This window comes from Labrus bergylta, chromosome 5 (assembly GCF_963930695.1).
Source record: "Labrus bergylta chromosome 5, fLabBer1.1, whole genome shotgun sequence".
Classification (NCBI taxonomy): domain Eukaryota; kingdom Metazoa; phylum Chordata; class Actinopteri; order Labriformes; family Labridae; genus Labrus; species Labrus bergylta.
In genome coordinates, this window is record NC_089199.1 from 6,152,568 (window position 1) to 6,164,491 (window position 11,924).

Sequence of the window (11,924 nt, forward strand, 5' to 3'; positions counted from 1 at the left end):
GGGTGACATCCTGTAAGTGCATGTTAAGTGCTACATAATAATAGCTTCGGCAATTCTGACAACATCATTCTATGCATATGCATGTAAAATAGTCATTTTGACACAGTGTAAATACATGCATGTCCTGGCAATGGCCTAAAGTGTCTGTCATGCCCTACTTAATTTTTAACACTTATATCCTATTAAAGGAGCAATGTGTAAAAATAGATTTACATTTATTTTTCAAACTTTATGAGATTTGCAGCCATTCATCAAAGGATTTGAGTCCAGATGTTCTTTAGCTTCTTTTTTTTATAAAGTTAACCCATCAAATCATCTCATTGCTGAACCAAAGAGCAGCTACGACCTGGAAAACATGATGTTATTTTTTTCTATGATAAATGATTGTAGAGAGGCAGACAGGTATTGCTCCACTGGAGCTCCATTAAAAAGTTAGCTAATATCGCACTGCAGTTTGGGAGTATTTTCATTTATAAAATGGAGATAAAGTTTTATGTAGGCTGAGTCAGGTTAAAGCGACATATCGACTGGAGCGATGTATAACTACAGCCCAGCCATGTGCCTGTTTACCTGCAAGGAGGACTGAAGGCTGGTGTTGTTAGCAATGCCTACGTTAGCCACGTTTTGCAAACCTATTTGAAATTGTTTACAGATGGCCATATTCAAACCACAAGGAACTGCATTTTAGTTCACTTCCCTTGATAAGTCCAGAACGCTTTCTCACCTACGGCGAACTGAAATCTGGTGCACATGGAATGGAACTGGGACCACGTTTTGAAGTGGACCTGAGGGCAGTTCTTTGGTACGCACCAGAGTTCGTTTGAGATTTCAGGACTCTACTCCACTATAAATATTTGTGATAAGGTGTTGCCAAAAGTGAGACATGGAAATATGATGAGTCATACTGTATATCTCGCCCTAGGCTAACATACTGATTCAACACAACCCTCCATGTACTTTGAAGTTTTCATGACGGGGTTTTCAAATGAATACTTGTTATTTTTCTATAATGGCTCTGCAATTAAAAGTAGTTCTCTAAATGACTATAGGGCATTATTTGTACAGTATTTGTAAAACAGTATTTGTAAAACTACAAGTGCCATATACGCCTCTTTCTGCTGGATATTACACTGAATTGTACAAAGGCAGAATGTGTGACTCTGCAGCAGCTGAAATGTGTAGCAGCCAGTTGTCAGCAGGTTGCACAGAGTAAACAAAGCCCTACTGACTGGCAGCCATTCCTCTCCACAGAATCCATCAAAGACGGCTCAAATTGGATGCAAAAACATGACACTTAGGTTTCAGATCTTCCTCGCAGATGGGAACACACAGCACACATTGCCTGTGATGTGTCTCCAGTACTCCAAACTGGGGAGTAAACAATGATCAAATTGACACAGTCCCTGTGAGGCTACACGCATGCTGGTTGCTCTGGGCTCGTACTGGTTTGAGAAACAGAACAGACAAACGGGAGGACAAAGAAGATGCTGGTATCAGGCTCCTTCGATGTGGGTGGCTTCCTCTGAGCTGCCAGTGCACCACCGCTTCTCCTCCGTCTTTCATTTTCTCCTTCTCACCCTCCCTCATGCCAAAGTCCAAAGCCCAGGAGAAATTAGTCACTCCGCGCGGTGTGTTGTCTGTGTGTGTGTGTGTGTGATCATGTGTGTTTGATCGAAAGACAGAGTGCAAGCAAGACGAAAGAGAACAGCGAGGGAGAGGGAACAAAATTGTTTTCCATCCCAAGGCTTATAATTCGGCCTTTTATCAGAAAATTGATGCTGGTCTGAAAAAAAGGGACATCAATCTGAGCATCAGAAATGTGCTGCAGTAACAGGAAAATCCTCACTGTGCTGAACAGATACAGCCGAGGAAGGACTGGGAAATGATAAGGGAATCCGTTAAGCTTAGGAAATGTTCACATGAACTCATGCAGGGTGTGAGCGAGAGAGCTACACCGCGAGGAGGAGGACCTCTTTACAACATGAAATGTCCCCTCACTACAACCTCTATACCCACCTAATTGTCCCTCATAAAATCAATGGAAAGATCAATGCTGTAAGCAGGCTGTCATGTATTGTATTTAGGGAGTTAAACTAGAGTTATGATTCCTCTGAGATGTAGACGAGAGGCTGGTGGCTGTTTTGTTCAACCTCAGGATGAAACTGGAGTGTGCTCAGCTTTGAAAGCTCACCCACAGGTTGAATAAACAAATTGAAAGAAGCTAAAATGATTTCAGTGGTATGTTTGTGAGCTGACATTGTGACACCATGGCTTCAGTGTCCTAACCTTTGACTATATGCAAATAAGGGCAACACGTCTATATTCCAGCGTTGTATAAGTGTTACTGATCACAAATCCCACGGTTCAGATCGGATCGCAGATTTTGATCATCAATCAAATGGGTTTTTCTGTGCGACAAAAAAGGGGGAAAAAAGACATTCATGATATAACTGTTCCACTCCTCAGCTGGTAATGACTCAAACTGTGCATTTTAACATCAATATGAATCAAAACGCTTCTCCATGAATCTAAATAATGAGTCAGGTTTTGTTCACTATGTCAGTAACTCTTTAGGAGCCACATTTTCAAGAGAGCTGTCTGAACAATTCAATGATTCATTCAGCCGACGCTTCTGCCCAAAGCGACGTAAATCAGAGTTATAATAACCCGTTGGAGTCAAAACTATTCAAGATTTTATCTTTTCTTTGGCCACCAGGGGGCTCTCAATCAAAACAATAACAAAAGAGGGAATCATGGGAGTTCTCTCTGCTACTCCACCCCCACCCCTGATGAAAACAAACTCCGAGTTGTAATAGTCCATACGAACAGGCGAAACCGACCTGAGGAAGAGAATATGTTTACAGATGATGTATCTGAGTATAATTTAAATGACGTTTTTAATCACAGCAGCACATACAGCAACAGTATGGCAGCTTTCAGTAGCAGCTCCCGCTTCCTTATGCAGCGGTCTTTGACGTAACATTCCAGTGTTTCCTTGGCAACGATCAACATCTTGTGTCTGTCATGGCGGCCACCACAACAAGACACGTTCCGTTACAATGATAAAATTTGGGATTTATCCGGCTTTGATAACTGTTGGAAATATTTGAGGTAATGTAAGTACTCGACAAAAAGTTCTATATAACATCAGTGTTTCCCCTAGGTTTACAGCTTTGGGGGGGTGGGAAGGTGCGGGCAGAGTGACACCGACAAAAACACTTGAAGGAATCTTGGTGTTTATGCCTTACTTTTAATGACAGCTGTCCTGTTCTATCGGAAAGGTATCCTTAAATGACTTCTTTCCCTGATTTCCGACTATCCTATCTCTACAATAAAAGGCACAAAAAGCCCCAAAAATAAATCTTAAACAATAAAATAAAATAAAAAATTCAAAAAGGGGCCACCCCCCCCTAATATAAATATAAATAATATAAAATAATGGTAGGGGAAACACTGACCATAGGTTTAGTCAATTTTTAATAAATGTAGATATTTTAATGTCAACATTCTACATAATATACCTTTAAAGCAAAAACAATTCAAATGAATACAAACTTGATGTAACATCTTAATAACATAAGAAAAACATAATATACATAAATAAGCATTACAAACCAAATCTGGGTTTGAAAAAAACACATTTGATTATTGCAAGAGATTTTTTTGAATAATCATTTTATTTCAGCTTCAATCTCGAGGTGTGTTAAATGGTTGATTGTAGAGTTGGGTTTAATGACAGATTTGTTTTGAGTGACCACAGTGGTTTTGAATTCTAAATATTGTAGTAAAATGTCACACAGACCAAGTCTCAATATGTTCCTTCTTTGCATAAATGTATTTACACATATGACTTGGGCGTATTAAGCCTGTACATCCTAACAGACACTACTGTGCTTCATCAGTTTGTTTCACTAACGGCTGACTGGTCAATCAAACTGCTCGAGAATAATAACAGCAAAAATATTCTGTGCGTATTTATAGTGCGAGTAATATCATACACATGACTGACTGATAGAGGACGCCCGTTTGAGCGGATGAAAGAGAAGCTTGAACTGCAGCTACCCTTGAGCTAATTCTATCATGGTGGAGAGATAACACCCAGATTTCTGCTTCTCATTCTCATCTTGTACATTAGATCAAGGCTCAGGCGCTTGGCTTCTGCACAATGCACTTAATGACAGGGGTTCATTTTCTTTTGAAGATAGCAGCCTGCTTTGAAGAGTCCTCCGTTCTTCATTTGCTACGATCAGATGATGGAGAAACTCGACCGGCCTGCCATTGTTTGCGGCGAGGAGGGCAGAAGGAGAAGGGCTGGCCAAAATCATGAAAGCAAAACCACAGGAGGCAATTGTCTGCCTAATTTTTTTTTATCCTTAATTTTTTTTTCGAATGAAACTAATTAAGAGACCTCTGCCATTTATTGCCAATTTCATCAAGTCCGATACATTCAATTATAATGACAACAGAGTAGCCGTTCTGCTGTTTTCTCAACAAAGAAATGACAAGCATGGAAAATAACAGGCTCATTTGAAAACCCTGTAATTGCAATTTTCTGCCCAAATTGCAGTCTAATGATTACAGGCATGAGGTGGAGCTTGACAACAACACGAGAAAAGAGTATGAGAGGGGGGAAGAAATACTGCTATGGACCCTCAGGCAAAACAAGAAAGAGAGAGAGAGAGAGAGAGAGAGAGAGAGAGAGAGAGAGGGATTGGGAAAAAACTGGCAACAAAAATAACAGGGCTCCCTTACCCCCAATAGAACCTAAGGTTCAGAAGTGGGCTTCTTAAAATCTGCTATTCCCCAACCTTTTCACTGGGCCAATGGTTAAGGGGTAGGAGAATTGAGTTCCTCGCTCCTGTGCTGGAGAATGGGCTGATGGGAATTCAGCTCAATGGCACAGTATTGAGAGTGAAAGCTGCCAAATAGTGACTGACTCTACCTCAAGGAGGGAGAACAGAGCGACTGACTGGAGGAGGAAGAAAAAGAGAGAGAAAGAGGGAGAAAAAGTGGGGTTGGTAAAAAAGCCTAATGCCTAAAACCAGCTCCATGGAAGAGTGGATTCCTAAGCTCTGCTGAGGCTCTTCTCCACTCAAACCTCATTGTCCTCAGCGTCCACAGCACTTGAAAAGTCAGCTGGAGAAGTTACAGATCTGAGTCAAATGGCTTTTACACTGAACACAAACTATTTTCAGGACTAACAGGACCATGTGGGCTTAACGAATGGGAGTTAGTTTGCATGACATCATCTCTACATATTTAAATAATTGGGGAATGAAGTTGGATATGTTTCAAAAGATTAGAGAATACATTTCAAACATTCATATTATGAATCAAAGAGTTTGTGCAGACTGCAGGCAAATCAGATTTGTTCCTCCAGTCAGACTGTCTACTGTGTCATTTAAAAGTGATCAGTTCAGATTTGTGTCTCCAGATCCCTTTAAACTATCTGCATGGTTTGCTGTGGTACAAGCTAGACATCACTAACTCCTTATGCACATGACAGACTTTTTAGAGCAAAATCAGGGTGATATGAGGTCCGTCATGCCCTTGTAATAGATCGCAGCATGTATTGCAGTGTGGTGCAGAAATCTATCGTCGCACTTTTTGCACAAGACAGACTTTGCAATGGAGAAGTTGATTCTTCTGCAAGACCCTGAGTCACTTCCCTCACTCTTGATTAAGTTACCTTGAGCTGCCAGAGTGTCCAGACTAAGATGCAACTGCAGGATGCAATTTGAATGTCATTTGGAAACATGTCTCCATGGAGCTTTAATGTCATTTGCAAAAATGGCATTTAAGTCTAAAGACTTTCTAAAAAAAAAAAAACATTCTGGATAAAAAGACTGAATTAGGAAAGCAATGAACAAGGGCTGAAACCTGAATGCACTCCCAACCTTGAGCTCAGGATTCCCCACAATTGGGGTCAAGGGGGATGTCAAGAGACAAATCTGAGGGTAACAATTAATGTAAAACAGGGTGTTTCTATGACTCTCATCTGATTGCATTTTTTATTTGAGAGAATATTTTCTGGCCACAACTAATAAAAACATGGCAACAAAGGTGATTTTTTCATCACACTTCTCAAAACAAGAACATCTTTATGTTCCAAGGTAAACGACTAAATTTTTTTTTAGATTTGATCTGACAAGACTAAAATGTATCTTGAAAGTTTCAAGAACTTTCTGTCCTTTACTGGTTTAACTTTTCACCTGACTGTAGTGATATGAATGTGAACTTCGGGACACTTTTGACATCACTGTTGGCTGTGGTAAAAGACTTTCAACTGGAGAAAATATCGAAACACTGCTTTCAGCTTGGCGGCAAGACACTCTTTCAAATCTTTTTCTACTTTTTTTTTTTTTCAGATCAAAAGCTTGTTCCCCTGACTTTTTCGATCAAAGACATGAATGTTTTTGTAAGGTTTTGTTCATCTTTTGTACTGATGATTCAGCAGAAAGAACGTATAACCATGAAGGACATAGAAGTGTTCCACTCGTCAGCAACCTCATCGCGTTCACTTTGAAATCAGAGGGGCCGCAACCGCTCTCCCCATTTTGAACTCTGTATATATTTATACAGTGGAGAAATTCCTCTTACAAATACTCGTAAAAAATTCAGGAGTTTAAGGAAAGGGTTGACTCCATTCCTGGTTGGATGCCTTTAAATGCATGACATGAGCTGTTTTTATAACAGAGTCATCTGGACGTTTCATGATGGAGCCCTGCAGGCTGGTCTCGGTCATGTACACTGAAGTGAAGAGCAGGGGAAACTCGTATAATTCAATGACATCACAAACACAGACACAGCATAAACAGAACAAGAAGAGCTACTGAATTCTGTACACCAAGCATGACGTGCAAAATGAAGGAAAAAAAACGATTCACATAAACACTCAGCAAAAGCAGCCAGTTTTAGGGAGATTTCTGCACTTCAGCTGTGAACACGCACCCTCTCCCTCTGTCTCACATACACTCATACACACCCACAACCAAACAAGCACACAGCAAATCAGCATGAATAAATAAGAGATGGAGTTGTGCTTCCCAGCCTAATCTCGGAGGAAAAAACAGCTTGCCGCATCGGCAAGGATCAACCCCGGGAAAGTGAGAGGGACACTGCTGGCTTCCAGGAAACCAATTTGTTTGTTTATTGTCTTGGTGTTTTGTCGGCGGTTACAGTTCATTGCAGCCAGCCCATCTTGGGCATGCTCCTTTAAATGGCATCTATAAAACATGGGATGTGCTCTCCTCACACCCACCACCACCACTACCTCCTCCTCCTCCTCCTCAGTACATGAAGGAGCTGCACACGAGTGTAACAGTGCTGCAGATCGTTCACTATGGTTGAGTTCTGAATTTCCCTTTAAACACCCGATGGATTCACCTCAGCAGCTCCAGTAGGCGCTTCGAGAGGTGGAACAAACGGCGCTTGCTAAACACATTAGCCTATGAGCAGCAAATCTCAAGGTGCTGAAATCAGGTGTAATCATGTAGATAGATGGCTGACTTTTTATTGTTTGGCTAAGCCCTTTTTCGCAGGGGCTGCTGGTGAATACGGGGTCTCTGAAATGATGCAACACCCTGGATTTTATGGTTAACTCGTCATGCTGCAGCGATACATTCTCTCTGAAAAGACACAAGGCTGTCACATGTACTGTACATGCATCTCAAGCAGCTTTGGCCTTCCCATTCTAGAGGAAAATGCAGAAACATCAGTGCAACATTGAGACATTTGGAAAAGTCCCAATGGGCTAGCCTAATAATACAACTACAACAGGGCCCTGCCTACACACATATACATAGAAAGCAAAAAAAACCTAAAGTGTATTGTTTTGTCTCATGCCTGCAAACACACGCCAGACTCTCATATCATGCCCTATTGATCTGACAGAGCGAGCAGGAAGCCGGCGGAGAACACAAATACTGCCTGGGGTGGCTCCTTAAAACTAGAGACAAGCCTCTTATCCACGGTGTTCTCTTCCTCTGAATATCACCTGGTGGCTCATGCATATCAAGTACTTTCCCCAAGCTTCAGCCTGAGCGCTGCCTTCCTCAGGCTCTGCTGTTTGTTGCAACATCTGTGTAATGGCAGATTTGAAAACACACATAACTGAAATTGCAAAGATAATGTTTAACCCCCCTGCTGGTCTTCTGGTTAGAGATGCAGTATGTTTGACATTTTTTGTTCCAGCACTTATCTGGGGATATGCGTGCCCATTCTGAACTCATTCCCAATTCATCAGGTGTGACAGCGTGATCAGTGGCCCAACGTGTCAGAAAATGATGCTGGTGTACCTCTGGATGCCGTCCTCGAGCTCTTTGCTTTCATAAGAAGTCAGTGTAGTATTATAACAATAACAATAGTCCACTTAAGATGGGGGCAAAGGAATGGTCAAACGTGTATAAGACCTACATCCATGAGGTTGAGAACTGATCTTTGATTAACCCCCGCGGGGTCGCCAGAGGCCGCTAAGAGGGTCACAGAAACTTGGACGAAAGAGGGAAAATGGAACAAAAATAAAAATCAACTAACATATTATACAGAATGACATTTTTACATGTGTCTTTTTTTTGGTGACAATAATCACTTAATATTGAAATCTGTGTTCTTTTTCTGTGCCAATCTCTTGATTTTAAATAAATAACACAAGTGTGGGAAACCTCTCAGTTATGTAACATATCTAACAGACATTATCTGCATGAGCTACATTATTGACAGTTGGGCAGTGAAATTCATTCAAATTTCATGGTCATCACGAAAGTAAGCAGTCGTACCCGAGACACTGCAAAAGTCGGATTTTATCGCCATGCAATTCTTTCTCACTTAACATAGATACATTTTACCTTTTGGATGTATATAATGGACATGCTTTCAAGCTATTTTGATGCAGTGACATGAAGCTCCAGATAGCTATTAGCTCCCCTCAGATCAATTGGTGCCAATTTAGAGGAAGAAAAGAAAGCTTTATGGATTGATTTAGTATTCAGAAGAGACATGTTGCAAACTCAATAGTTCACACTTCTTTTATTTACTGCACATCATGTTATTATTACAATAAGAATCATGTTATCGCACATCACATATTTTGCTAATATCTTGCAGGCCTAATAAGCAGTGCATCTCGTACATCTAATGAACGTGACAAGAATGTTGACTTTAGTTAGTGCCTTAACTTGAGCTAGTTTGGAACCTAAACCTGACAAAACTGGATCTATTTGAAAAAGTTGAACATGTGTTTATGATTGTTGCGAGTCTAAAAGTCATAGATCCATTTGTTACTGCCAGCTTGATTCCTTTACTTTAAACAAAACCAACCACAAGTTGCATATTGACATCAGACAGCTCAACTGCAGAGCCCTGCACGTTCAAAGCTGCTGCTATAGTGATACATGGAGCTTCATATTTTGAAGGGCCGAAGACAGAGCTCCCTTATTTGACCATTTGGAAGAGAAAAAGTGCTGGCATGCCAGAGTGCAGTACGCCGAGGTCACGGTTGCATTGTTTTTACAGCAACAGGCTCAACTTTATTAAAAGCCTTTAGAATCATAAAAAAAAATCCCTTTTTTTTACAACAACCCCTACAGAGTGCACAAATATTTTCCAAGTTTCCTGCATTAACTGTCAAACCCACTGGAACTGTCACAGGGATCCCATCTCCAGTAATCCCACGGTGGCCTTTGCTCTGCCTGTCAGCAATACCAACCAATAACATCGCACAATAAAACCCTCCAGAACAACAGCGGGCCGCAGGCGGCTTCAAGGGCTACTGACGGCGATCTATAAAACAATATAATGGGTTGGCTGTCAGGGAGTGTGAAAGGGAAGATGTACGCCTTCTCTGACTCTCTGAGGGGACTTCAATTAATCACAGCAGAATTGTATCACCCTGCAATAGGAGTGTAAGGTTATTACCATCCCCATATTCCGCAGGATGAAATGCGATGATAGCACTAATTGAGGGAGGAGGGAAAAAAAACAGCTGACCGCACAAGGCTTGTCAAGGGGATGAAGGGCAGATGAAAGAACGAGGAGATAGACTGAGATGGAGGGGAAGGAAGAAAGGGAGGAAAAGTGGGAAGGGGGAGAGAGGAAAAAATAAAGAGAAATATTCACAGTGGTGTGTAAGCATAATCATAAATATCTACAGTGTCAGTGTGTGTGTGTGTGTGTGTGTGTGTGTGTGTGTGTGTGTGTGTGTGTGTGTGTGTGTGTGTGTCCGTGTCTGTGTTTAAGTGCAGGGCAGCTGACAGCACACACAAGAGCCATTTTCATTAGGGACTCCATCCGTGTCTTCTCAGTGTAATCCAACAAGATAACAGCATTGTACTTTCCTTAAGTCACAAACAAGCCGCTTATAACTGGAGCTTCTTTTTCTTTCCTCCTCCTCCTCTTCTTCTTCTTATTTTAGAGTTGAGGGGGATCAGGCTGATGGAGGACACGGCCCACACTGCGATTCAGCTCCAGGTCCCAATTTCAGAGCAGATTTGATGTGGCTGTTGGAGCCATGTTTATATTTAGGGGTGCATTAAGTTTGGATATAGAAATGTTATGCACTATTTTTTTCTTTTTTTTGGGGGGGGAGAGATTAAGGGTTCCAAAAAAACTGAACACCAGAGACAGATAGTGATAGATTCAAAAGATTGCATGTGCTTCATCAGGTAAAAGATTTCAGATGTATATTTTCTGAAACCATAATCACATGATAACTCCGCACTCTCACACATTTCTCATTTCCATGAACAAATAGTCTCTAATTCAAGTTTCTTTACATATCTGCACACATAATGGACCTCCATCAGTACCTTTGTGCACCCAACACGTGTAGGCAGATCTCTCTTGGGTAAAACTTGTTATTTGGGGTCTAATTGGAGCTTTCAACGATGGTTTCAAGTGGCTCCACAGATCTCTCAATGTAGTCAGCATGAAGCCAGCAGCCTGGAGCTACACCTGCACGCCACTTTAAGTCATTAGTTTCCAGTAGCTTGCTGATGTCTCACAAGTTATAGGCTAATAACTATTTATCATACTGGAAACAATCGATGTCCTAATCGATAAGGGTAGTTTATTCATAGGTTTGGCTGCTTGGCTGTTTCGCAGTCACAAGTGAGATTTCAGGTTTTAGAAATTCACAGTATCCTAATTGGTTGATGACATGATTTCCCGCTATTTTAGGCGTCATAAAAGCCACAAATACAGCAATTTACTGTACAAAATTGATGACACTTACCTGTCGATGTGCTGTCAATTAATCCCCTGGGAAGGTTCCTTTCATTTATTCTCCATTGTCAACCACCAAAGCCAGAAATGCCATTTCCTTTCCGCTTCTAGACGCCCTCGACAACACATAACCTTAAAATACTGCACTTGTGTCAAAGCTGTCCACAGCGAAGTCGCCGAGTCTTACGAGTCTAAACTGGGGCTGTTTTGCTACTTGCACTCGGCGGACTTGAAAGTCTATAAAAGTTGCTTCTGGTCCTCCGCCTCTGACTCACAACTTCCCCTCCGTCGGAGAGTCCTCAGCATCTGGACAACACGCCGGACCTTCACTCATAGTTTCTGGGCTCAAACATGATATTTCTGTCACAATCCTCCTCTTCCCGGTGGATTTTGGCAGCGTCTTCATGCAGTCAGAGAAATGGATTTGAGGTGTCCGCCGGCTGAGAGAGCAGCCGGATTCATCCCGGTGTGTGTGTGTTGCGGGGGGCTGCAAGTGGTGCTTCACTGGTGTTTTAGCGCCATCCAGTGGAGGTACGTGGTAGAGGGGCTGTGGTGGTGACAGGAAGGAGTGCAGACATTAATCTCAGCCAGATTTAGATAATGATAACCGAATGACTGTGCTGTGCTCTCTTGACGACAGCTCACTATCTACAAATGTTATTTCATTTGTGTGAGTCCAAGCTTTATTTGTATAGGCCTACATG

General features: G+C 41.6%; 1 protein-coding gene across 1 annotated transcript in view; it reads right to left on the reverse strand.

Moving 5' to 3' along the window:
• The window catches only part of tafa3a (TAFA chemokine like family member 3a), a 110,125-nt gene extending 98,446 nt beyond the window's left edge, over nt 1-11,679 (reverse strand). The window contains exon 1 of the mRNA XM_020629399.3: nt 11,231-11,679. The gene's annotated coding sequence lies outside the window, so the exon portion shown is untranslated. The remainder of the gene's footprint in view (nt 1-11,230) is intronic.
• Between the last annotated feature and the right edge of the window lie 245 nt (nt 11,680-11,924).